This window comes from Oryzias latipes, chromosome 12 (genome assembly GCF_053564925.1).
Source record: "Oryzias latipes strain Hd-rR chromosome 12, Olatipes_Hd-rR_3.1".
Taxonomy (NCBI): Eukaryota; Metazoa; Chordata; class Actinopteri; order Beloniformes; family Adrianichthyidae; genus Oryzias; species Oryzias latipes.
Genome location: NC_136248.1, coordinates 16235217 through 16263054, shown reverse-complemented (window position 1 = coordinate 16263054; position 27838 = coordinate 16235217). Strand labels below are relative to the sequence as shown.

The 27838-nt window shown below is 39.3% G+C and overlaps 1 protein-coding gene across 1 annotated transcript in view; it reads right to left on the bottom strand.

Annotated features, from left to right (window-relative positions):
- The window catches only part of si:dkey-112m2.1 (transmembrane protein 132C), a 241789-nt gene that overhangs the window by 74722 nt on the left and 139229 nt on the right, over positions 1 to 27838 (bottom strand). The gene's annotated exons all lie outside the window — the stretch shown is intronic.

Sequence of the window (27838 nt, the reverse complement as noted above, 5' to 3'; positions counted from 1 at the left end):
TTCCATAGTTTTTGTGTGGGAGTGGCTCAGGTGGTTGAGGAGGTCGGCCAATGATCGAAGGGTCGGCGGTTAGAATCCCCGCTCCCCCCAGCCGACCGTCATTGTGTCCTTGGGCAAGACCCTTCACCCCCTCTGCCTCCAGAGTGGCTCCACTTGTGTATGAATCAGTATGAATGCGCCGGTTATGGTAAGCGCGTACTGGCAGCCACGCCTCCGTCAGTCTGCCCCAAAGCAGGGTAGCTTACAATCACCAAGTAGGAAAGAGGGGTGAATGAATAATGGATACACAATGTAAGCGCTTTGAGCATCTAGAAAAGTGCAGAAAAATCCAATCCTTTATTTTTAGCCGGGGTTGCGACATTTTTGATTATTTTTTTTTAGAAGTGAGGGGAATGTAAGTGTGTGTATCAGTATTCCAGCCAGTCTTACGCTGGGCTTGGTGAAATTGTTCCAACGAGACACATAGGAAGAATTCAACAAACTTAGTGATTTGAAGTGATATAAAGAGTTTAGATGACTTGTTCTTTATGCTATGGTTATCTCATCAATTGTTCATATGTTGCACTAATATCCTAGCGCGAGCTAAATATGCATAAATGCTTTACAGTAGTGAAGCGTACATATATTCAGTCTATTATTATTATAAATGTTGTTGTAATGATTTCCCTTTCAAAATAAAGTGTCGGTTCTTGTTCCCGTGTTTTGTTTAATACATTCTCCCAAAAGGTGCCTCTTATATATGATTTTTTTCTTCTTTATTGTGTATTTTTTTGGCTGCTTGATTTATACTCCAGAGTGACTTGTGGTCTGAAAAATATGGTACTTTTAATAGCATGGTACAAAAACTCAAACTAATCTGGAAAAAAACACCTAACTAAGCTTAAAAATATCCAGTTAGTGTAGGAATGAAGAATTTTGCAGGTGATTAAATGTTTTTGATGCTTCTGAGATATATTTTTAAAGGCTTTTTCATTCATGAAACCTTTCTCTTCACCCATCTAATTATGTTCTAATTTCCAGCATTCCTGGTCAAATTCTGAATTCTGTGGGTGGGCATTAAAGAAATAATGAACCGTGACCTCCTCCTCCTCTTCCACGATTGTGTTCAAGAGTGGCTGCTCTTAGTATCCTCTGTCACATGAAATTATCAGTCAAAACATGAATGGCTCAAATCCTAGATGTAATAGAAGTTGTAGGAAAACAGAAAAAGAAAGAATTGTGAAGAATCAGAACAAAAAAAAAAAAAAGAAAAGAAAAAGGTGAGAGGAAATAAATAGTTCACTTCAGTATAACATGAATGTCTGGGTAATTGTTCCTGCACTGTCCTCATTCTGTATCTTTGAAAGACTTGCAAAAGATACGGGGTGTTAGCGGGGGGATAATGATATGACAACCCATGCGGCGGTGCGTGGAAGAGCACAGTCATTACATCTCCCGCATTTACCAGTCGCCTTTGATCTTATCCCGGTTGTGTTGGTCGTTGCTCCTGACGATAAAAGCTGGAGACCGCTGATGTGGAAGATGAAGACTGTAATTAGGGGAAGGCATCTGATTGCTGCTCTCCTGTTGCCCTGTTTTCAAGTTGTCACCTTATCTACCGCACAGTAATAACTACAACTTCACTGGCAAATTTGGAGCTGACATGAAACTGTGGGGGTACTGCATTTCAAATACAGCCACGATGCACTGATCGCATATCAGACTCCGGTTAAAAAAAAATAATAATATTGCTTCCAACTGTTATTCCTGACAGCTTTGTGTTCTTATTTTTGCTCAGGCCACAGTACCCTCTTGTGGGACTCACTTTTACCTACATATTCATTTCACTCAACAATGACATTTACTAGCGAATACTTGGGCTCTTTTTCTGACTAATATCAACAGTTTAGGTTATCTCCCAAGCAGTGGCAGCGCAAGAAACTTTATATAGGGGGGCGTGAGGGGGGCAAAAGAGTTTGGAAGAGGGGGGTAACTGAATGAGAACAACAGTGGAAGGCCAAATGAAAGGATCAACCAAATGTGCTTTCGAAATAGTTTTATTTTTGTTACTGTTATCATTAGATCAAAATTGTATATAAAGAATGTTGCTTTTGTTATTTTTGTAATGCTTAAAGAAGTTTTTATGGATGATTTCTTAAAATTGGTCAGTAATTATAACAACACTGGGAGGAAAGTGGGGGTCCAACATGTTTTGCTGAGGGGGCAACTGCCTCCCCTTTCTCCCCTGTAGCCACGCCCCTGCTTCTCTACCACTATATAAATTTTTGTTCAATTTTTCCTGGCATTTCTTCACAGGAAATAATGATTTAATGAGATACATACATGGTGAGTTTATGAATTGATCCAAACAATGATACTGTGCCTCCCATGTAGTTGTAATAACTCACAGTCCTTTTCAGTCATTCTTTCTTTTTCTGTCTTTATAAAACGCATCACTTGATATATATTTGCTCGTACAGTATTTCATGTATTGTCCCCACTAGATGCCATAGAAATCAAGCAAAGGGTCTAAATTAACAAATGGCATATTGTAAATGAGATTGGTTTAGCTAATGTGATTTTTGAGGAGGGAGAAAAATCGAGGGGTGGTAGGGGTGGGGGGGAGGTAATAAAGGAAAGCAATCTGAAAGGAGACCCTCTTTCACAAGCATCAGCACATGAAGTTGCCTCATTAATTCCATGAAACCTGCATCAGTGAGATGAGGACTCATGGGCGACAGCAAAAGCCGCCTCTGTCTCTATCCGCAGCGCTCGACTCATGCGGCGAGGCGACGCAGGTCAAATGACACCTGATTGCACCAGTTTATGCAGTTAGCAGATAAATGACTGTTTAAATAAGAGAAAAAATCAAAACATGAAATCTCACAGGTTCCCTTGAGTAGCTGCATATTGGATGCCAGAAATTCAACAAATAAAGGCACTCACCATTCCTGAAAGTTCTCACATTTTTTATTAAAATATTTGCCCTTGTGGTAGTCTTTTCTTCAGTTTTAACACGCTATTAGTTTGCCAGTTATTAAATCCGAAACTTTAATACTTGTAGTATTTTTCAGTATGTAAATCAAGTAAGAACAGGTCTTAACCAAAGTATGTGTTTAAATTAGGGATGTCAAATTATCGAGTTAACTGTCAGTATTTTAGTATGGACAAATTAGTACTTAGTAAATCTTGTTAAACTTATTGTTGATCCATAGCAAGGGTGGCGAACACGCAGCTCTCGAGCCTCATGCGGTTCTTGGCCAATGAGTGTGCAGCTCTTTGCGTCTCATCATATTTTCTATATACTGTGCCTCATTTCAAAATTTTTTCCCTCTTAAACCACACTCAAACCATCAGAGTGTATTAAAAATAAATAATAAATAATAATAAAAGTAATTTGACAGTGTGCGTGTGTTTGATGCTGCCCCCGACACATACGTGAGCGCCAGTCATTTGCGCAGGTTACGCAGAATGCCGGACCACATAGATAAAGATTTGATGTGCCTGCAGACTGTTACCCTCATGGTCAAAATGGTGAAATTCCGAGTAAAAAGATAAACACAGGACGTTTCTGGAAGAACGGGAAGATTCTTACTTTTTTACTGAACAGAATGGCAAGTCGCTATTTTTACTATGAGCTTTTGGAAGCAGTAACATTGTTCATGGCAGAAAACAACAAAACGTATCCCGGAGAAAATTAAAAACTCTTCCTGATCTGATACAAATTGTGTCCTTTATGAACAAGTTGAAGCTTTTCAAAGTGCACATTCAAAACAGCAATCGTTTCACTTTCCTTCTTTGTGGAGCTCACAGCAGAAGGCTACAATCAGAAGGAATAAAGCGCAGAAAATGACGCTGCTTGCGCAACTGGACGGAAACATTACATTGCGGTTTGAGGACCTGCAGCAGAAACGGCCGCAGATCACGTTTCTCATCTATCCTTCTAATGCAAAGACTGACTGCCTGAGATCCCCGCTTGTCACTGATGAGGCAGCGAGAGAACAAGAGATGATTGAGCTGAAATTTCTTTGAAAGAAGGCCCTGTTACATTTTGGAGAACAGAAAAATACCCGTGTGTAAAAGAGCTGCTCTCAAGCTACTGTCAATGTTCTCCTCAATATATGTCTGCCAGTCCCTGTTTATTACCTTAAAACACGTGAAATCAAAGCATCGGTCCGTACTGACCGACACTCACGTAAAGGGACTAATCAGAGAGGTTACGACTGGCCAGGGGGTTAACCCCGCCTTCAGCCCCTAAGACTCATGGGAAGTGGGAAATCTTAAGTGTAAAACCATGAGCCAGGTAGCTGTTAGCAGAAGTGAGTATCATGCCGTTTGTCTGTATGTGTGTGTGTGATTAAGTTAATGGGCTCTTATTGTGGAAATGGGGGCATCGAATAACGCAGCCAGTTTAATGGTAACCTAACATTTGTTTGTTTACTATGTTGAAGAATGAACTGAGTCATTGCAATGAATTAACATTTAATAAATTCCTTATGATGCCTAAGACAGTCATTCAACTTTAAATAAAAAAAAGCATATAAAAGCAAAGTTATTCTAATGAAGGTAAAAATTAATTCAAGTTGCACACAACTGAAATGTATTGTACTTAATGTGTTATGGAAAATAATACAGCTTTAATTGCGTGTTTGTGTGTGTACATCTTGGCAGGTCAGTGTGTGGTGTGGCTCTTTGACTCTCACAGTGAAAAAATTCGGCTCTTGGTGTCAAACTTGTTCGCCACCCTTTATCTATAGGTATTATCTAATATAAAGCCCAACAAGGTGTCAGTTGTCAGACACTAAAGAGCTTATTTCATGCAAAATCAACTTTTTTAACCTTTTTTGGTGTATTATAACATTCATTCCTCACAAAAAAAAACAACAACCCCAAAGCAGTATTTGGATCCATTCACGCATTTCTGAGTATTCCCCTAAAAAACCTTCCCTATGAGCACCAGCCCCTCCTAATCCACGAGAACGAGCGGATTCTCACATTGTGGTGTAGATAAGTCAGGAACAGCCCCTTCCAGGAAGAGTGAAAGCTGCCAGCACCTGGGGCTAGGGATGGGTCCCCGGTATTGAACGAGCCCTTGGGCAACATTCTTCAAGACCGCAGTATCGTTAAGATCTGACCTCAACGGTTCTGCTATCGTTACTGGAGAAGTCACATTTTTTTGTGTCCCACAAGATATACGTTATCTGCCATATTTAACTCACCAAGTCAGTCAATCTTCTGTTAATTAATGATGATATTAATTTGGCTATTCTCGCTGAAGAAGAGACGTCTGTTGTTAAAACCTTAACGATACCCATCCCTACCTGGGGCCCTGTCCTACACTTTCTCTGTGGACCTAGCGTGATCAGCAAAACACTTTCTTTTTATATGCATTATATGCACATCCATCCTTGCAAAAGTTCAGATGTTTGTTGCTGTGTTGCAGCTCTAGGTTGACGTTATGAAATGGGCAGCGGTGCCTCAAGTTGGAGTCGTCTTACTTCCGGATAGAAAAATGAGCTGTGAAAATAACAGTACAGCATGGTATAGGCCCATTAAATGAAAAAGGTCAAATTTTGCCCTCAATCCTTTATGTAATAAAAGAAAGGTTTTTTAATGTTTTTATTTTTCCATGTTTTAGCTGATATTAATAGCTGATTCCCAAAATGAACAAACAAAAAACAAGTTTATTTAGTTTATTTAAAAGCCTTCAAAAAACTGTCGTTGGGTAGCAGGGTAAATCAATTCTTAGTACGTTCAACTTGTTACTTGTTATATTTTTTAGTTTTCAATAGTTTTTCACTAAAAGCATACAGGTTGTTTTGCGGTGCATCGTGTTGTAATGGTAATGACTACAGAGCCTGCACCATCCTTGCTCCCCAGCAACGGAGGAAAGTGGTGTATGTGTTGACTGTCTTGATAAGTTAAACAAAGCATCATTTCAGAGAGAAAGTTTACGGTCTTTTTTTCAGTTTATGAAGTAAAAGTTTGTTTCAAATAAACAGTCTTAAGTGCAATTTATTTAATTCCTCAGGTGTCACCTCCTCGTGTCTCATCTCCTTAGATTCTCTTTTCTCATTCTCTTCGGCTGCATTCCAGTCTTCAAAATTTCTAAATCACTAAACAGGTTTAAGGAAACTATAAAATTACTCATGGCCTTTCTGTCTTGCTTTTAAACATAAACTGTGAAATAACGTCAACTTATGTATTATAGATTTATGAGAAGTTTGTGGTTAAATTTTTTTGGATTGCTAAGAAACGTTTTTGATAAGTGTTCGATATTGAAAACATTTCTCTCGGTTGGGTAAAAGTCCCATGACTAGTTTAAACCATTTTAGAACAAAAAATGTATTTAGCCTTGATGGATAACAACTGTAGAAAACTGTGCTATAGTGAGAATCTATAAGCTATCATTCACACACACACACACACACACACACACACACACACCCACACACACACACACACACACACACACACACACACACGCGTGCGGACGCACATGCACACACAATTTAAACAACAAAAGGCAAAACAACAAGAAAAGCCCATTGTTCCTGGTGAGGTCATTCTGCTGGTGGTAGGGTCATGATGTGGGAGTATGTGCTTGCAGATTTTAGACCATTACTAAATAAGCACAAAGAAGAAAATTATGGTTTTACTGATGCTGTGTTTGTAAGTATTCATTTTAAATAAACTAAATCTGACAATGTTACACGCAAACTGTAAATAAAGGCATGCATTTTATATCATTTTATATCTTCTATATCTGGCACACCTGTCAGCCTCTAATTTCTTCCTGCTCTCTGTTTCCAGATTCTGCTCTTTTTGAATGGCAAGATAAATCGTTACAACAAGCTACAGATTTTACGCTCCCAGATGACAATTCAAACATAATTAGTTGAATAAAATAAATACATTTAAAAGTGTAAAGTATGCATATTTTAACCAGAGTGATACATTTAAAATAAATAAACTAATTAATACACTGATGAACCTGAATTGAATCTTTATTGATTCCCAAAGATAAGACTGCAATGCTCGTTTAATTTATAGCTGAAAACAAAAACTAATTTGGCATAAAGCTAACAAAAGTTTTTTTTTTTTTTTTTTTTTTTTTTTCATATTACCTTTCCTCATTTAGGAGTGCCACTCAGAAAAAAAACCAAGATAAACTGAAATAGAACAAAGCCTTGTCTCTTTAAACGCTTTATTTGCCACTCTGGACTAATGCTGAGGCTCGGTAATGCCATATTCAGACAAAGAGAAGTGGATCTGTGAAGTGGATATGTTCTCATCTCCTTTACTAATATTCAAAAGGTACAGTAGGCAGGCTTGTGCTGTCATCAACAACTTGTAGAGCCAGTAGTAGGAAGCCAAAATTACAAGTGGGTTGCTACTAGAGAGTTGTGCAAAAAATTTGGTTGGCAAAATTATTGAAATCTACATTTTTAACAGTTTAAAAGCTCAGGGATGATTGGGTGTGCAACATAGATCATGAATGGTTACCTGTTACTTAAACTGAAAAACATTTTAAATCTACTTTCTTGTGTTTTGTATCAATCTTGTACTCATTTATGTAAGAAATGCAATAGGAAAATGTTACCACAGCAGCATACTGATAATAATCAGGGTGTTTTTCACCAACTGGCCAAATTGTCAGAAAGAAGAAGGAAAACCTCAAGCAAGGAGATACAGTTCCTAAATATTTTGGCTATTGCAACTATAATTGCTGATAAGAGAAAATAAAAAGGCAGTGATATTGTTTTGGTGAGGAAAAGACAAATGCAATACCTATCCCAATGTCCTTCATTGTCCATCTTTCAGCATTTCCCCTCAGTGGTCGCCACAGCAAGTCAGATTCCACTGATTCACACAGGTGGTTTGGCAGAGACTTTTACGGCAGATGCCCTTCCTGAAATAATTCTATATTTTATCCGGGCTGGGGACAGGCACAGGAGGATCCAGACTTAGGTCCCCCTTGTGGCCACATAGGCACTGGTGCGAAGAGTCTTGCCCAAGGACCCACACTCATTCATGTGTTATGATATGTTGGAAAATAGCTAACAAAACGTGTTGGAATTGACTCTGAAACAGCGGTTCCTAACATTCAAAATTCATTTTATTAATGTGAAACTATAAAAAGAGAATTAACATCAAGTTCACCAAGCTAGACCTCCATGATAATTTTTTTCTAAAGCTGCCTTGCCACTAGGATTTCTAGTCAGTGGGTGCACTAATTTGGTTCATGAACCAGAGTTTGTTTCCCCCAATAATCTGGAAGAATTCTTCATTCTGAATGCACCCCTGCAGGTCCAGGACCTGGAACTGCTCTTTGAGCTATCTTTCGAGGTGATCTCTGATTTCTAATCGGACTGAACTCTGGTTCGCTCTTAGTTTTTCATGTCTGGAAAGTTCTGTGCTTGGTGCGGAACAACTGGACCACATGACTACTGTAGAAGAATAGAACAGAATAGAAAGGAAGCAGCCATAAGGTGCAGACAAACATGGAGCAACAAAAACGCCACGCAACTCATTTAAATATGGTCGGATGAATGAAGGCTCATTAAAACAACTTTTAACATGATACAAATTGCTTCTTATTGTTTTTCCCGACAATCTTTATGTCAAAAAGACTTATCAGCGCACCTTCTCAATTGTTGCCTCCACAATAACTGCCTTGCAGTATGCCTCTGCCATACCAAAGAAAAACAGTGTTGTACCTGCCGTTGATACAGACGTTCAGAGTTGGTCAGCGAAATATAAAGTTTAACTGAGTGAACTATCCAGACAAAGCTACAAATCACTAAGCTTTGGACTTCCATTATTCCTTCTCTCATTGCTTTGCCCCACTGTCATAATTTATGGCCAATGACTGAAGAACATTGGTTCGAAACAGAAATGTCAGATGAAAGGCAGTCCGATTATAGACCAAGCGCAAGGTTAAAGAGTCGATCCAAAACAAATTAAGCAAACATCAGACTTTTCCAATCTGAAAACACTCCAAAGCTACCGGCAAGAAGTACAAAGAGAAAAAGTAACAAAACAGAAACAGTAATTAAAGTTCCAGGCATGTCCAAAGTCCAGTCTTTGGGCCAAATGTGGTCCGTTTTCAAATTTCAAACAACCTAAAAGCTCCTTTCATAAAATCAATACCATGTAGCCTGCAGCACTTTTTAAAAACTGTGCGTACGATTTTCTTATTGCGGCTGGCTAAATTACATTTTCATATCTGAGGCACTACCAAACAAGACTATGCTATCAACGACAAGCTAACTGGGAATGAACAGCGCAAACATTTGACAAACTGACAGTGATTTGGGTAAAAATGTATTTAGATGGATTTTCTATGAAAAGTATACCATTGCAAAGAATGTCAGGGCCATACACATTTCCACCCCATCAAGTCTGGCCTTCTTTGCAAAAAGTTGGAACACCTCTACTCTAATCGATCTCGACGAAATTAGTTGACAAACTTTCCTTATATTAAAACATGCTTAGATTAGATCAAAAAAAGAGAGTAATCTTAATCTAAAAATCTATATTACTATAAACCCTGCATCAGACTGGAAACCTGTCCAGGGTGTACCACCCAACAGTAGCCTGGGACAAACTCCAGCAACCTCATGAACTCGAAAGGGATATAGCGGATTAAGAAAATGGATGGATGGATGGATATTACTATGAAGTTATTTGTGGAATATTATTGAAAACCAACAACACAATTCAGGGAACACACATTTTCTGTATTGGTAATAAGGCAAATACTGATTTTGTTTCAGAAGCAGATGCAACACTTGCAGACTTTAGAATTTTTTCTAACCTGTCCAGTCCAGCAGCAGATTAGACAAATAATCGGTATAAGCCTCTTGTATTTGATAAATTTTATCAAGACAAAAGGACGCCCAACGTGCATATTTATAAACCGTTTTATAAAATGTTTTGTATTTTGTTTATTAAAATTTTATTTTCATTTCATTACTTCATTATTATTTAAGCAAATTTTTTATCCAGCAAATTCCTAGATAATTGGAAAGCAGTCTTGCTAACCATCTTCCATAGTATCATGAACAAACTCAAACACTTGTTTCTGTATATGAAAAATAAACTGCATCCACTGCAGCTTCAGAATAAGAAATTACCATGTTGCCGTTGGAAACTGCTAGAAATAAGACATAACATTTATAAAAGGAACCTTTATCCATACGACTGCCTTGTATTTGGCAGAACAGATGCTAAACTGGTTTAGTCCGATTATCTTTGCATGACTTTGTCACACAAGAAAATTTGGAACTTGGAGACAAAATTAGCAGCTTTAATAAAATAAAATAAAAATAATAAAAAAAAAAAAAAAAATTTCTTTCAAAAAGTGAGATTGTCTCAACAGAAATGTAATAAAAAAGTTTCAATTCTAGGGACCGTGGAGTAAAAACTAGTCCAGTGTGAGAGGTATGCGAGCAAAAAAACTCAAGCTGCCAGGCAAATTCGAAAGGACAGGTGTTCTCCCAAACTGGATGAAAAAAGGCAGATGATTGGAAAAAACCATCAAAAGAAGACAAGAGCTGCAGAGAGGACTTTATTGAATAAGGGACTAGAATAATAAAAATTGCAGCCAGCAATGGCACATGCTGTCTGCTCTGATCTAACATTTGTAACAACAGAGAGAGATCAATGTCATCCTCAAGAGGCTATTTGCAAGGTTATTTCACCCACTCAACTTGAAGCTGAAATAATAAAAATGAGAAGAAACAGGAGGAAAATGGCTCCCTGTATTGCCATCCAGGTGATAACAGATCATTACTTTGGCAACAATGGAGACACAGACCTGGGGGAACTCAATGGAGCAACACACACACACCCCTACACACGCAGGCACACACACACAACCCTATGTCTATCTGATAACACATTCAGGGAATGGTGGACAAAGTAAACTTTGAGATTTTTTTTTTCGAAATTGAAATAAAGTGAACAAAATTGCCCTGTCACAGAGAAAGCACCTTTAGCTCCAGCATCACAAAAACAGGTGGAGTCTTCAACCAGAAACAATCCACCAAAACACGTCTGAATACTAAAACCCTTTTTAAGTTAAAATTCTGACACGTCAAGATGGCTCATTTTTTCACAAATCAGTCTCCATATCATTTAGGTTGAAATTTCCCACAAAGGAATACTATACACACATACATACATACATACATACATACATACATACATACATACATACATACATACATACATACTATTACAAAACTACTAGTGAATCAAATACTATTATAAGCATACTAACGAATGCTCAGAATAAAACCTTTTCTTGATCCATCTTTGCTGCTCTCAGTAAAAAAACAGAAAATAATCTCAGCCACCTCTGGGGAAAATTAAATTAATTAGTAGCTAGTGACACACAAACCAGCCTGGGACCTGGACCAATAAATTAATATGGTGAAACAGGGTTGCAGAGGAGACGCTCTGAGTCAATTAGCTGAGGAGTAGTTGCCTGTGGAGTGTTTTTAGGGCTGAGTGGACATGGGCAGATGTGGAGATAAAGAGCGAGCTAATTCAATTAATGAGTTTGATGCTGCTCTTTCCATTATCAGAGTCGGTGAGAAGTGCTGGTGCATGGCAATGCTGCGAACAGTGGACAAGATAAACACTATCAGATGAAAGGCGCTCGCCAGACAAAGCCCGTCTGCACCCGTTGCATTCTGCTGCGTCTCCGTCTTGACTGATTTTATCCCCTGAAACGTTCCACTATTTCCCTCCCCGCATCAACACGCCACAGCCTCTCTGCAGGCTGCTCTCTGCTTCATCAGAGATCCTCCACACTGTTAGTCATGCTAATTCATGTCATTTAATTACCTTACCATGGTGGGTAAACTTTCATCTAGTAATTTGAAGGTCTACTGACTGAAAAGTCTTAATTAAGTAAAGTGTGTAGAAATAATTGGCAGTTTGTTGGAGCTTTCTTAGTTTACTGTTTTTGGCCCAGCACACGCGTAATTAAGACTCGATGGTGCATGAGAACACTTTAGAAAAGTTTTTCAGTCTTGCAAGCAACAAGGTTTGTATTCGTGCAAGTAGATACTGTGCATGCAAGGTCACCCCCCAAAAAAACTACATTAAACCGCCCACTGATTAGGACAGCTGGCACACCCAAAACTGCTCAGTCCAAAAAAAGGTTTTACAACACCATAACAGAAGGGAACGAAATAATTGTAGAAATATTGATTAGAATGCAAGCTGGTTTCTGCATGGACTCTACAAACATTTTACTTTAGGGTAGCTCTTTAATTAATTAATTTGATGGATAGCTTTAGTTTAATGCTAAAATACCTTTTAACATTTAAAGGGATATGTTATGTCAATTGTAATGTCAGAACACTGGCGATGGATCAACAATCTAGTGACAACTGAGTTTACATAGCTATAACAGATTTCTTTCTTGATGACTAGAGTTAGATTGATGGACCCGATGGAGGGCGATGGTGGGACAATAGTGGAAAGCAAGTATAATGATAAATATTAAACAAAGATGAAGATGATATGTTAGGGCTGCTTACTCCATGTCTCTCCTGAAGGCGGCACTAGAGAAAGAGGGTAGTCAAACCCAGTTTTCAAATTGGATTAAAATTAAACCATTATTACCCCCCCAAAAATTAGTATTGCTCCAAATAACCCAAAACTGTATCCCAACATGAATAACCCAAGAAATGGGTTGAAGAATTAATCCAATAATTAAAGGCTAGGTTACACAGCCACTACGTACATTTTGAACCTTGATCACATATGAAATTTAGGTCTTCCGTGACACATGCATAATATATGTGATTTAGAAGTGTTTTTGCGTTCATCATTTGTCGATTTATGCAGATGTTCATCAAGGGTTTTCTCCGACGGGTCTATTATTATGTAAATCTTACGCATTTTTGCGCAAATTTGTGGCTTTCCACGACTGTTCTACATATAAACAGCGCAATAATCATGCAGGGTTCATGTTCTACGTTGACTTAAGTGTTCTTTGCGTGGTATATTCGAACTTCTACTGTGGGTCTTATCGTGGTTTATCCGTGATACATCTCTCAATATTTCACATAGAGACCACAACTTTTCTCACCTTTTCCTCGTATATTCATGTATGAGCAAATTTTATTCGTGCAATATGAGCAAATTGTAGAAAATATTCGTAGTGGCTGTGTGACATGTCATCAACAGTGTGAGACTGTTGTTTGATACACCTTTTTTATTTCCCTTTGACAGGGCCCTATTTATGTAAGTGATAAAGTCCGACGAGGTGACCATTTCGCCGTTAATATCTGTTAATGAATACCTTGAAGGGCATTATCCCGCTTATACCATCGTCACTTGTGAAAGACAGTATTCAATCAATTTCTAGTATGTTACTCTGGTTATTTTAATAGGTTTAAATTGCTTTTCACAAAAAGCGGATTATTTGATACTTGGTGCTTTGTCATGGTAATTATCTTAACTGCAGCGGCAAAGGAAAGCAATATCCTGATCATCAAGATAGGTTTGAAAACAGCATCAGTTTCAGAATGTTCACCTCTCACTGCTTTAATTTGTCCAGATGGTGAACTGATGGTGTCAAAGAAACAAAGTCTAAATAGTGCAGTTCTTCCCCATGTCTTATTTCCTCCTCCTTAGATTCTCTTCTGCTGCATTCCAGTTTTCAAAATGATCACATAAACCAAACAGGTAAAAGTAAACTATAAATTAACTCGTCTTTTCTGTCTCACTGTTGTGATAAACTGTGGAAAAACGCCTGACAACCTGTCTTTTTTATTTTTTTCTAATTTATGTTACAATTTGGAATACAAACTGTTTTTTGAGTCACTGCAGTGACATAGAACATTTGGGATATGTGACTAAAACTTCTTTTTTAGATGACTTATCTCACTGTGGTGTGTCACTTTTTAATCCACACCCTGGAGCCAATGGGAATCAAGGATTCACTCAGATCATGGGATAAGCAGAGTTAACTAATGTTGTAATATAACTCTAAATGTGATGTCAACGCATGTGAACGCCAGGTCTTAAGAGGTTAAAGAAAGTTGGTCTGTCACTGTGCATGATGGGTGAAGCTAACTAGAACATCGATGGAGGTTATCCAGCAGCTAATTATTTTCCGCTTGCAGGTGTTGAAGATGAAAACAGCTGCTTTCTTTGGCTCCCTCAGCCAATCAACGGGTTTTAACAGAAGCTCTGCCTTGACAGGTCCATTCCATTTTTATAAGGACCTACAACCAACGGGGGCCCAAAAATTCGGTTCGCTCTGTCTTAACGGGTTAATTTTATAATGGAACCACTCAAAATGCTAAACCAGACCAGTGCATGGATGGATGGATGGATGGATGGATGGATGGATGGATGGATGGATGGATGGATGGATGGATGGATGGATGGATGGATGGATGGATGGATGGGTGGACTCTACAGCAGCGAAGAAGGCACAATTTACAGTATCTGCAACGTGGTGCTGAAAACAGTAAAGTCAGTTTGCTGATTTAATTTGTTTGAATGTTTGCTACTACTGGTTGCAAAAATATCTTTTGTATGAATTAAACATGGTTACATTGTCTTTTTAAATAATAGTTTTGCTTCCTTTACAATCACCATCGACTCTTCTCATCTCCTTCTAATCCATTTCTGGTATAAGAATGAACATGAATTATTGAACTAATCAATGACCTTTTGTCTAGCAGACTTACTTGGTCAATTTGTTCACAGTAAGGCATCATGAAGGCAACATTTTTCAAACTTTAAATGAGGGAAAACAAATAAAACGGCTACAGAAGGTATATCCGTTGCTGCGTGAAAGCTATCATATCTCAACATCATCCATAGCCTGTAATTTTATCTAGTTGGACCTGGAGAAGCGCTGGAAAATTAAGTGTTGTGTTGGGTTTATCTGGCCTTTAACAGCACCCTTGTGAAATGTCAATTTCCTTTTTCGCTGGCATTGACCGCCGTCTCATCTGTCTTTTTTTTAACAGATCAATATCCATGTGATCTGAGCTATGGAGTGAATGGAGTGTTTAAAGGATATCAGATCAGTAAAATGTTAAAAGATGCCTCTGTCACAAGGGACAAAGAGGATCTAAAGGGCGTAACTACAAAGGGAATTTTAGCATAACCTGTCGTGGACTGAGTTTTGTCACAAAGACGGGATGGATTTAAGAAGAGGTGGTGTTGGGGCTTAGTGTCAGATAAGGAAGAGCTGTTGATTGTCTTGAATATTTTTTTTTTAATTGGAAAGAAAAAAAACAATTGATTGACAGGAGGAGACTTGAGCTCTGGGAACAAACTCTCACCTTTCAAAAGTAAGATTAGGCAAAGTGTCAGAGGAGAGCAGCCAACTTCAAAGAAGAAGAGGTTGGAAATGTAAGCTGGCCATTGCCTCCTGGCACGAACAAATCCGTGACAGATCAAAAGCAATCACACGAGCGTGAGCAACGAGAAAGGAATTTTGAATCAAATTCGGGAAAGCTCTCGAGGCTTGTCAAGGGGGGGCATTATATTTGAAAAAAACTGGGTTAGGTCTCATACACCTTAAGTACATCTTAACGCTAAAGAAACCCCCACTTCCCACTAAATGAATAATAAATTCCGAGGTCTTACTGCTGTCTGATCCAGAGGTCATGATGTTTTTTAATAGCCATCAATATAAGCTTCCGCGCTCTGGTATTTTAACTGGGAAAGCCTTCAACTTCTATCCAAATCATAAATAGAAAAAGGTGCATATAGAAAGCAGATCGATGGATAATTTATAATAAGAACAAAAGCCTGTTTTATATATATATATATATATATATATATATATATATATATATATATATATATATATATATATATATATATATATATATATATATATATATATATATTTGTATTCCTATTTTTTAAATAAATTCAAGCAACCACAATGGAAAGCCCATTTTTAACTGTGAGGAAATTAAAGTCCCAGTTGTAAACATTGTCAAGAATGATAAGCTTAATCAAATTAGGCTGCTGCAATCTCAGAAATATTGTCTTGTAAGCAAAGGCTGTAAGCATGCCATAATGTTAATATGATTAGATAACACTAATGAAGAGCCTCAGTTAATTTAATGCTGTTTGGGGGATGCAACACGACCAACAGATATGCTATCATACAATACAAGGAGCAGTCAGATTTAATTAAGGCCGTATTTCTTTAAAATGTTATATAAAAAGAAACAGGTTAGAGGAAATGGAACTAAAGTTCATAAAAATTGAATATACCACAGATTTAAGCACTCACTTTTCCCTGGAATCTGCCCCAAACTCTACCTCTTAATGTCAACTTACGTTTGAGTCAAAGTGGCGATAAAAACGGGATCCAGTCGGTTGTTCTGATTGCAGGGCTGACAGTAGACGGGGGGGACTGAAATGACACCCGCTCTGTTTGTGTGTAACCCACTGTAAACATAAAAAGTCAACCAAACGGGATGATGACACTCGCAGGCGTGAAAGTGCAACACCCATCGTGGCCTAGAGCTAGTGGTTTCCAGTGCATCACAGCTCGACTCATCACGACTCAACCCCTCAAAACGTAAAATTCAAAAACACTGCCAGTTCAGTGCCCTACATGTCGGATATTTCCATCCTCGCGTGAGTCACAGGATTTGTAGAGCAAGCATGGCTTTCCCAATAAACATTTGAAATGTGTGTCAGTTGTTTTTTTTTTACTTTTTCATTTAATTCTTTTTCATGTTTGGTGGAGGTTACTCCAAGCGGGGTAGCAGGAAAACCTCCAGTTTTCCTTTAGCCCTAATGCAGGATTTCAAGAAGCAACAACTACAGCTGTTATGCTGTAGATTATAGTTGAAGGAATGAGGTCATGTTGTATTAGACAGAAGCGAGATCCCCATGGCTACCATTTGAAAGGAAGCCTAGCCGGTTCCATACAGGATGCAAACACACAGCCGCCGCCTCTAGTAAAACCTACTTGACACAAGGTTGCATCCAGGAGATAAAAATTAGTCTGCATTTGCTCTGAGGGGTTTGGATGGATGATCCAGGGCTGATCCAATATTTGGATGGATACAGAGGAGAGAAAACAAAATAATCTCAGGATATAGCAGGGCAGATTATGTCAAGTCGGTAAACCTAATGTAGGAAGGACCACACAGATGAACTTAAATGGTCTTTCTGGTGCAAAAATGTGTCACATTCTAATGCCCCTATTAAGCTGTGAGATCCCATTTTTTGGATTTTGGTTCATATGAGAAGAAAACTGCAAAGCAAAGTATGCCGCAGATGATTTCTACAGCATGTGGCACAAAAGCCAGAGGTGTTAACACTCTTGCTTTTGCTTCATGGTTTACACTCATCAAAAGTTGTTTGATTACCATTCCACATTAGTGTCAAATGAGAAAGAGCTGTTGATCTTCTTGAGTACATTTTGGAAATTGTTTTTTACTTAGCGTTTCCAGAGTGTGATTCCTGCCTGGCCTGCATGCTGTGCTCTGACAGAAAGTGAATACATGTCTTTACCTTCAAAAGAAGCAGACGCACTTTTTACAAGTAGAAAAAACACACTTATATAAATATGTATTTTAAAAAAATCAAATGCATGTGATGTTGCTCATTCATTAAACTAATTTGAAAGACACATTTTTATATTTTTGGGTAACTTGCTTATTTAGAGAACAAATCATGGCGTCCCAACTTTTATGTTTTGTTCATAAACTAGATTTGCGCGGCAGTATGATTTGGGCATTGTGCACGGTGTGTCAAACAGGAAGCTGTGCGATTTGAGTGTTGTGGCACAATTTGGGCGGCGGGTCCATCTTAAAAATCTGAACTTTGGCGACGAATAGGTCGGGCCAACCAATCAAGTACTCTACTTTGGCGTGTGACGTGTTTAGTGACCAGTCAGCCGGGGGAGTGCTGCATAAATGATACTAAGAGCTCAGAGGTTGACAAGGGACTAAGTGTGTTTTCCCTTCACCTTTAGAGAATAATTCATCCTCGTCCTGCCGACTGAAAGCTGCTGACGAGCGGTCAGGTGATCAGGAGCCGCAAGTTACTTATTAAAGCACATCATTCCGTTTCCCTGAGATTGGAGATGATTAAATATATCGAAAGTGTCGAGCCAATTGACAAGGAAAATTACATCCACTCTACTAATCTGTTAGGGAGCTGCTGTAATTGTGACATGAATAAATCCCAGACAAGACAAGGTCTTAAATGACTCTGGTGTGATTACTATAATCTGCACAATGAGGTACAGAATTTTATACTCATAGACAAAAAAAAAAAACTTTCAGTCAGTTAACATCGGCCTGCAGAAGTTGGCAGGTCAACAACGGCTTTAGACCTGTTTGCCCTATAGTAGACTTTGTAGCACTGCGCCATCGTGGAGACAGGAAAAGGCCGCAGGCCACAACAGACATTGTGCAATGCTTAAATAATGTGGAAGAATGCATTTGCATAAAGGTTATTGTGGAAACAGAGTTTAAATCATTTAAATAAAAGATGGAAGGCTGATGTAATAAAATAAAATGCATGAAGGGACTGACTAAATAAGAATTCTGCAGATTTTGTCTTTGTTTTTGTTTGTTCTTGAATAAAACTCTTCCCCACTAGTGTTCTATCAAGCAAAATCAATCTAAATCAAAGACATATGGGGATTAAAAGGATTTTTTTTTCTGTGAGAGGAAAAAAATCAAGAAGAGTATCTCTAAAAAGATCCCCCCTCTCTACTGATGAGTGCTGATGTATTTCCCACACCATCCCTCCCCATCTAACTTCTTTTTTTTGTTTCTTTCAGTTTCCCCCAAAACAATATGATAAAAGATCTGAGTCTGGGTAAATACAGCAAATGAATGAAAAACAAAGTCTTCTCATCATGATGTGTCTGTGTCAAGCTGCAAAAATATTTAAAATAGCATATGTTATGGTCTGTTCTATTAAAAGTGGGTTTCTTTTCATCCAGCTTCTGGGCAAAACCATGAAAAACGTTTCTTTTACAGCAATTATCAAAATAAAAGAGCTGATGATTAGTTTAATAAAAAGTGTTCCCTGCCAAACAAAACATGTTGGATCATGCAGCCACTCTGTTCAGAACCTGTTCACTAAGACTGTGGACACATTTCCCAAAATGCCACTGCACGGCTACCGACAAGCAAGTATTTCTGCCAAGTTTGGCAGGTGGTCGTGCAGTGGCATTTGTAATCGGGAGGCGGCAGTTGCATTTTTAACACAGCACGTGGCGGCCGCAGAGGTTTTAAGAAAAAGTTTGCGTTTTACTGCGATCGGGTGATTATTATTATTATTAATATTTCGTTGTTTTTTTTTACATCAGTCAGTGGGCTCCACTTTTGGAGGTCGCACAGTGGAGACCAGAGGTAGACGGATGAAAGTTAGATTGTACGTTCAGTCTGGCAATCATGACCACAGTGGGTTCTAGTAGGAAGACAGGACCGATCTTGCGCAAAAGTCATCATGGTATTGATAGCGCCACAGCGACTCCCAGACTTGCGTAATGACAAATTGCGTTTGATGCTGAAAAGAATACAAAGAACACAAAACATTGTGCTTGCTGTACTATTCATAGAAGAAGAGCAATGCGCACAAGACGGCTGAAGAAAAATAAGTTGTTGAGTGAGGCCGCAGTTGAAGCGCAGTGTTTTTCGGAAAGTATGCAGACAGTTTTATACACCCCTTTAGCAGGCGACTGGCAGCTGTTGGCACTTGCAATTGTCGGCTGCCATCCGGAGACATTTACACATTGTCCAATCAGAGCTGCTGCCAGTCAGCAATCTGGCTGCCTGTGGCTGCCCAATTTTGAAATGACGTCATCACCACCTGACTGATGGCTGCCGTCTACATTCATAACTACACCAAGGATTTACAAAATAATAATAATTGGGCGGTGGCAGCAAATTTGGAAGATGCTGCCGATGCCTGCCCATCGCGCGTTAGCAGTTGTATTTATGATCGTAGCATAAAGAGAAACCAAATGCTGATTTGGACTTTAGCTGCATGAATTGCGATCTGGGTCTGGACAACCATCTGCAATAATCCTTTATTTCATATTTCTCCTAAACCTTAAAGTGCAGACTCATTAACACATCTTAATATCACCGTCTCATTTTGCCAATCTTTGACAGGAGGAATTAATTTAACACCAACTTTAGGTTATTTTCTCCTTATTTTTTTCTCCAAGTTTGCGATGGCAAACTTTAAATGGGAGGCTCGTCGAGAAATGTGTGAACAAACACTGTAAGCAATCCAAACAGCAATAAAGCCAACTTAATAACATCTTTTTTACCCTTAACAAGCATACGATACAACATTATCCTTGCAACGCAGTTTCATCATGCAGCGTTCATGGTTTGCATCTCACGGAACGTGCTTCACATCTCCAAAGAGGAAGGCTGGCAGAAATGTTAAATTACATTTAAGCCTTTCCTGCATGTTTGAGAGTGCATTTATGGACAGTCACACGCAAAGATAAAAAAATAAAATAAAATAAACCATTTCCTTCAGATTTCCTCTAGAATGTAAAGGTGCATCTCAAAACCCCATACACCTTCTTCTGCTGCATAACTGTGTTCCTTCTTTATCTTTTCACTGAATTTATCAAGAATTCAAATACAGACATAAAAAAACTAGACGTGTGCAGCAGCTCTGCAGGTTTAATTTGAATCCCGAAGTACAAATATTTGCTCATACTGGGCGTTCCGTGTCTCACGCTCTTGTCGGGGCGCAAAAGCAAAGCAGGTATCCTTACACCGTGTTGCATAAATAAGCCAGCGCTTTTCCAGGCAATTTACGTGATTTCACGTCAAGCACCTGTCAAGTCAGTAGAGTCATACGAGAGAAAAGCTACAAGTAATTACGATTCCAGAGCAGGTTAGTGTTTCATAAATATTTCAGGTTTGCCTATTATTGACTTTTATTTTACTCATTTTCTTTTTAAATTAAGATTCCACCTTGATGCTGTTTTCCCTTCATCTGGATTTCAGAGGCCTGTGCAATGCTCCAGCAGAGCTATGAGAGCTGCCCTCTGCCCTCACTGACAGTGTCTTTGCCCCTGTCAGCAACTAAAGGAAAACATGGACGTTAATTATGGACAAATGGACCACGTGTACTGACCCTAATAGATAGAGTGACCCTGCATTTGCCTTTTTCTCACTTTTAACAAGCAGGCTAATGGATGCAACAAAAACTGGACTGGTCAAGGGGAAAATGGGGATGCTAACCTCCTGTCTAAACTCAGCTGCAAATACCTGTCAAAACAGTTAATTAAGTGAAGATGAATGTAACAATTCTTGAGCAAGTTGTAATAAAAGAGAACTTCAAAGCAAACAATAAAAGCATAATCATGTAAAAAAGCATCTATAAATGCTTGGGCCTTGCTGCAAACATGTCTAATGTCCAGACTTGGGTCTTAGTCCCAACCACCTTCAGAAGTAGATACAGGCTGTCTGTGGGTGAAGAATTGGTCAACCTGTACGAGGTACACAGGTGGCCCATAGTACGTTAATGTTTATATCGGTCATGCAATTTGTCTGCAGGCAAAATAAATAAATAAAATAAATACATTCAGGCAGGAAATATTTATATATTTCATTGTTAAACAGGTTTAACAACAAAATATAGAAAAAAAAAAAAAAAGCTAATGAGGAGTGGCCAAAGAGTTTAGTCGAAAAATGTTGCCGGCATAAAAATGTTCTGTACAAGGGATTAAGTAGACCTTGTATATATGTTATTACAGGTAGCTTCATTAGACAAATAAGAGAAATGTGTTGCCTTGAAAATCTGATGATCCTCAGAGCAGAAATGCTGTGCATTTTTTAACTTGAAGTGCTGCGAAATCATGTAGAGCGTGACTAAAGTCATGATTGCATAACTAAAATATCTTAAATCCTACATTTCAAGTTCATCCTGCAAGTTTTGGGTGCACAGTCCCTGACGTTTCAGCTGATTCTCGATGTGCAGTGAGACTAATATATTTTTCTCGTTTTTTGCAACGTGGCTGCTGGTGTTGAAACAGGGCTGACCAACTCACCTCTCCTGTATGTTAGTAGAGCTTATCAGCCTGCACCATTCATTGAGCAAGGCTCCCACTTCACAGGGCCACCAACACCTCAGCTGCTGGGGGATGTTTACACTGATCCCTTCACAGAGAATTCCCCCGGGCATCTGTCTCTTGTTGTGTGTGGGTGTGGGTGTGTGTCCACCAAACAGGGAGTTTGCACAGAGCAGTGAGGAGTCACAATGCCGTCTCTGTTCCACCAAACTGACCCCCCCCCCCCCTGAAAAAAAGGTTGTTTAAACATCTCAATGGGGGGGAACTATATAACTATGTGTCATTATTTTAACAACATATTTTATTCTAACCAGAATTGAGAGTCAGCGTGTTAAAATTCTCAATTGTTTAAAGTGTGGGTGACATGGCCTATTTTAATAAGCCAAAATATAGTAAATAGTTTCTATTTCATGTTGCGATTGTTTTTAATATTTTTCGAAAAAGAATAAATAGCGAAAAATGCAATATAAACAACGAGGACGGCCGCCGGCTTCACGCATTCCGCCGAATTCGCGCCGCCCTGTTTGTGACGTAACGAAAGGAAGACAAGGAAGACAACATGGCTAGCACCGATAGCGAAGCACAGAGTGATGCTACCGTCTCTATTAGCGATTTATCATCAGATGAACAGAAAGATGAAGAGGAAAGTTGCGGAGATTATCATGATGATGAGTCACTTTTGCAACCGTATCGATTCGAACCCTTTTGCGAAAGTGAGGAGGATATAGCAGAAAGTAGTAGGTCTAGTGATCATGCCGATGACGATAGCCAGCATGAAGATTCGGCTAGACTCCAGTAAGTCTAAAAAATGTATAAAATTAAATTACTCCACTTACCCTAAAATATACTCAAAATGTCCCCTTTTGGCCTAATCTAAACAAAGGTAAACACTGGTTTTCAACCCAATTTACAAAATAAATGTCACAAAATAAAAGTTTCCCAGATGGTACTACTCTTTAGTTAACAAAGTCACTGTATACCATTAACAACTGTGGAACATTAACAGTTTTACCCGTTTGAACCCGTTTGAAACCTTTTCTCGTGCGCGCGCGCGCTCACACACACACACAGTTCAGTTTACTCACGGTACCGGCACCTCAAAAGCAAAAGAAAAAAAACGTTGCAGGCCTGTTGCTTCTCTTGCAAAACATTGAGTGCGTTGAAATACTCCAGTTGGATCCAAGGACAACAGAAAACACGACTACTTCGCCTCAATGTGATCCATCGTGATGCACACTAGCTTAGCAGCCTCCGCTCCCGACTCCAGCGCCGTCCTCTCCGACCCAGAAAACGGCTCGCTCGCTTCCAGCTCACCCGCCTTTCCTCGACTCAGAAGCCAAGATCCTCCTCCCAACTCTCCGTTCAAAATTCTTCGTTTGTGTCCCGGTTTTTGTCTCTTCGAAAACGCAGACTTCTCTCCTGCAGATCTGGAGGGAAAAATCCTTCGCCGTCCACCTTCTTGAACTTTCCCCTTTTCAGCAGCGTTTCTTGTTTTGGGAATTTTATACACAGATACACTTTCACTAGATGTATTGCTACATCCAGCTGCCACACAACGACTTGGCATGTTGATGATTAACAGATTTAAACACGAGAGAAACGAAGACTACCTGTTTTGTTTACATGCTGTCCGAAGCGGAACTGCGAAAGTCAACGCCTTTCATGACGTCACAGGTCATATCGGGTTCACTTCCAGCCTGCGCTCTAGCGGCAGATCCAAATCTCTGATTCCTTCGAAAGATGTCTATTATTCATATGCTTCGGATTTTTTTCGACGCGAACTATTGGTATCAATAGAATCAGCGTTTAAAGGGCTTTTTTATTTGACAAAGTTGTTCAAAGCATGGCATCCACACTTTAAGAAAGTCATACATGAGTCGGAAAAAAAGTTAGGTCCCTGAAATGTAGAAAGTGATTCATAATGTGTTATTGGAGTGCGATCACGGCCTTTTTTAAATGATTCTTAATCCTTTTCTGTCATTTCAAAGTAAAATATCGTCCTCTGTAAAAATCTAGATATTTCTTGTCTAAATAAATCTAGATTTAATTTTTGTCCTGTTACTTCTATGTATTTTTGCCTGGTTTCTCTTTCAAGATCTCAACACTAACCAGCAAGAAGGAAATAGCTGAGACAGGGTCATTTTTCTTCCCCTGATACATTCATTAGCAGGAGAGTTAAAACATGTTCATTTGCTTGAACCACTGATTACGTTTCAGCCCAAAGGCAGGGTGGGTAGTCACGCTTTGCAGAGTTGCAGAAAAGCATTTGTTTGGGGTCAAAACAATGCCAAAGACAGTAAAGATGGAAAACGAGGGCAATACGACTTTGTTGGATGTGGTCTTTTGTTTTGCATATTCTGTCATTTACAGTCTTGTGGAGCTTTATACTTGTTATGATCAAATGTTGAATTGAAGTCCTGGTACAAAACAAAAGCAGAGGAAATAAAACATTCTTACAGGGGTGGAGTTATGGGTAAGCAAAGGGGGGGGGGGGGGTCATTTTTAAGCCAATGTTATCATTATTGAAGAAAAATAAATAAACCTACTTTAGGTATTATTGAAAGTATCTCAGCTAAAGGAGCTGCTTAAAAATAATAAATCAATTTAAAATACGTAGTTTTGATCCTTTCATATGTGATGGTCTTATTTGCCACCCTCCCAAAGTCTTCTGCCCCCCTCCCATGCCCCCCATACAAAATGTTCTAGCTCCGCCACTGCGTTTCGTAATGTGTGCGTGCACTGGGTTCTGTATCGACCATTAATCTGTTTCCTTTGACGCCCTGGGTTTCTGTTGTTGGTAGGTCTCTACTCTGAAAGTTGTTTTATGAACTGTGAACAACTGTCAGCACAATAGGTAAACCTTTGTTAGAGTGCAGAAAAACTAAGGACGCTGATAAAATGAGAGGCTTTAAGAAAGCATGTACTACCAGGCTCAGATAAGAACGAGTGAAGCAGTGCTGCTGCGCAGAGGCTAATGCATGGATCACCAGCCAAAATGCTGTCGGCAAAGCGGGCCAAAGTTCTGCGGAACCCAGAGCAACAGATTCTACTTCACCTACCTGATGGATCACAGTGATGTGGTCAACGCTCGGAAAAAAAGCCAACGCCGTGGCAATGAGCGGTGAAATCCATGTTTAGAGCTGCAGCTGCAGTGCAGACTGTCATCTAAATAAAGCATCTTAGCCACACCGCTCATGTTGCCTCATCACACCTTATTGTATATTTTGATGTTGAATCAGACAATGTTGACTGTTCCCTCTAAGAAACAATATATTTTAAGTTACCAAAATAAAAGCACTATGGGTCTGCTTACCATTCTATTGCAATGAAAGGCATATTAATATTCAGGTATGTTTTTTTCTAAGTCATACTCTTAAAAAAAGAAAAAGAAAATGTGTGCCTGTACAATATCGCAATATGCATCGTATCTTGGGACGCGTATTGGGATACGTATGGTATTGCCAGACTCTTGTCGATACACACCCCCACTGCTAACAATCTAGCTGCTGCGTTTTGATCAAGCTGAAGACTTTTTAAGGAACTTTTAGGGCACACTGCAAGCATAGAGTTACAATAATCCAGCCTAGGTGCTGCAAACGCATGGAGGAGTTTTTCAGCATCACTGTTAGAGAATATATTTCTGATTTTCGCTATATTACGGCAGTACAAAAATGCAGTTTTAAAAGCCTGTGATATGTGAGCCTTAAATGATGAATCCTGATCAATGAAACCCCTGGGTTTCCAACTGTGGAATTGGAGGCTGTATTTACTCCATCCAGAGAGACTATCTGATTTGACAGAGCATCTCTCAGACACAAGTCCTAACCTCTACGCCACCCTGCAATCCCAAAACGCATATCGTACTACTTTTGTCCAACATTCGCACTGGGAAGGTTTTCCTAAAAGTGTCTACCACCTCAGCTAGTTTAGAGTGGTGTCTCACCATAGTTTCTGCAGACAACCTTAGAACCCAGCCTCCCTGCTTAGCGTGTTTCTGTTATCGTATCTGTTTTATCACATCTATAATCAAAGGTGGGAACAGAAACACAAACAGACTGATTAATACTTTGAAAACACTGAAAGGACTGAAATCACTTAAACAAACTAAATTGCTCTGAATGGTTTTGTCTTGAATTTTGCAAGTGACCATTTTATTTTACAAAGGTGAGGTACACAAGTAGTCACAGAAGCAAAGATTCAACCCCCCCCCAAAAAAAATGTCAGCTGCCACGGAAGGAAGAGGGTCGAGATAAGAAGTCGAAATAAGTATTTGGAGAGACCACTTCATAAAGAAAATGAGAGCAGAAGGAGAGAAGAAGGGGAAACCTGTGAAGCAGAAAGTAGAAGATTAGTCAGGATGGAGTGGGAATAGCTCTGAACAAGAAGATTGGAAAGACACTTTTTGGGGAGTGAGAACTGCCTCAGGAACAGAGAGGTGTGATGGTGCGGACTATCAGGGACAATGACGGTATGCAGAGCTGCAGGAACTATTAAGACAGAAATCGGATGAGTCACATAGTGAAGTTATGGTAACAAGTATTAAAACAAAACAAAGAAAAATGTATTGCCAAGAAAAAGCACATAAGCAAGAATTAGAGTACAGATGAGTGACGCGGGGCAAATACAACATAGTGACAGAAGAGCTCAGGGAGAGATCTGATGTTTGCAGATGACCCTAATGTGCAGGACAGCTGGAGAAACACCTAAAGAAGTTGAAATTTGTTCTGAAATGACTCAAAGTCAAACACAGTTTTTCAACGAATGGACATCAGGAGAAGCTGCGGTGAATAAATTTGAGATTGGTGTGATAGTTAAATACAAAGGCTGCGCTCTTCTTACAGAATAGTGGCAGTGACAAGACTTCCATCCATCCATCTTCCTCCGCTTATCCGGGTCCGGGTGGCGGGGGCAGCAGTTTAAGCAGAGATGCCCAGACCTCCCTCGCCCAAGAAAAGACATTCCAGGGAGCCAACCAGGAGGCATCCGGACCAGATGCCCGAGCCACCTCAACTGGCTCCTTTTGATGTGGAGGAGAAGCGGTTCTACTCAGAGCTTTCTGCAGGTGACTGAGCTTCTCACCCCATCTCTAAGAGAGCGCCCAGCCAGCCTACGGAGGAAGCTCATTTCAGCCGCTTGTATCCGGGACCTCGTTCTTTCAGTCATGACCCATGGCTCATGACCATAGGTGAGTATTGGAACGAAGATCGACTGGTAAATTGAGAGCTTTGCTTTTTGGCTCAGCTCTCTCTTCACCACAACGGACCGATACAGGGACCGCATAACTACGGACGCCGCGGTGACAAGACTTGCTATATGTTTTTCAAAATAATGGCTCAGTAGAGAAAATAGATGTTAAAGGGGAGACATGCTTAAGAAGTGTATAAATTACCGTATTTTCAACACTATAGGACACATCTGATTATAAAGCACACTGTCAATGAAAGGTCTATTTTCAAACTTACGTCACACACAAGGCACACTGAATTATAAGGCATATTAAGTGAAACAAAAAAGTCAGAGATAACTGAGTCAGACTTCATACTAGCTTATAGTAACTCTAGAACTTGTTTGGGTTCAACGCTACACATTACAGCCACAAAACAGTATTTACAATAACTGTAACTCCAACACAGGCTTATTCGCTAAAACGGGTTAGCATATTTACAGTATTTACTCAACATTGTTTGCAACTCTGACATTTTGACAGAGCGCAGTGTACCTATCAAAACTGCTTCGATGTTATTAAGTACAACCAGAATTAATCCACACATTAAGCCCTCAGAA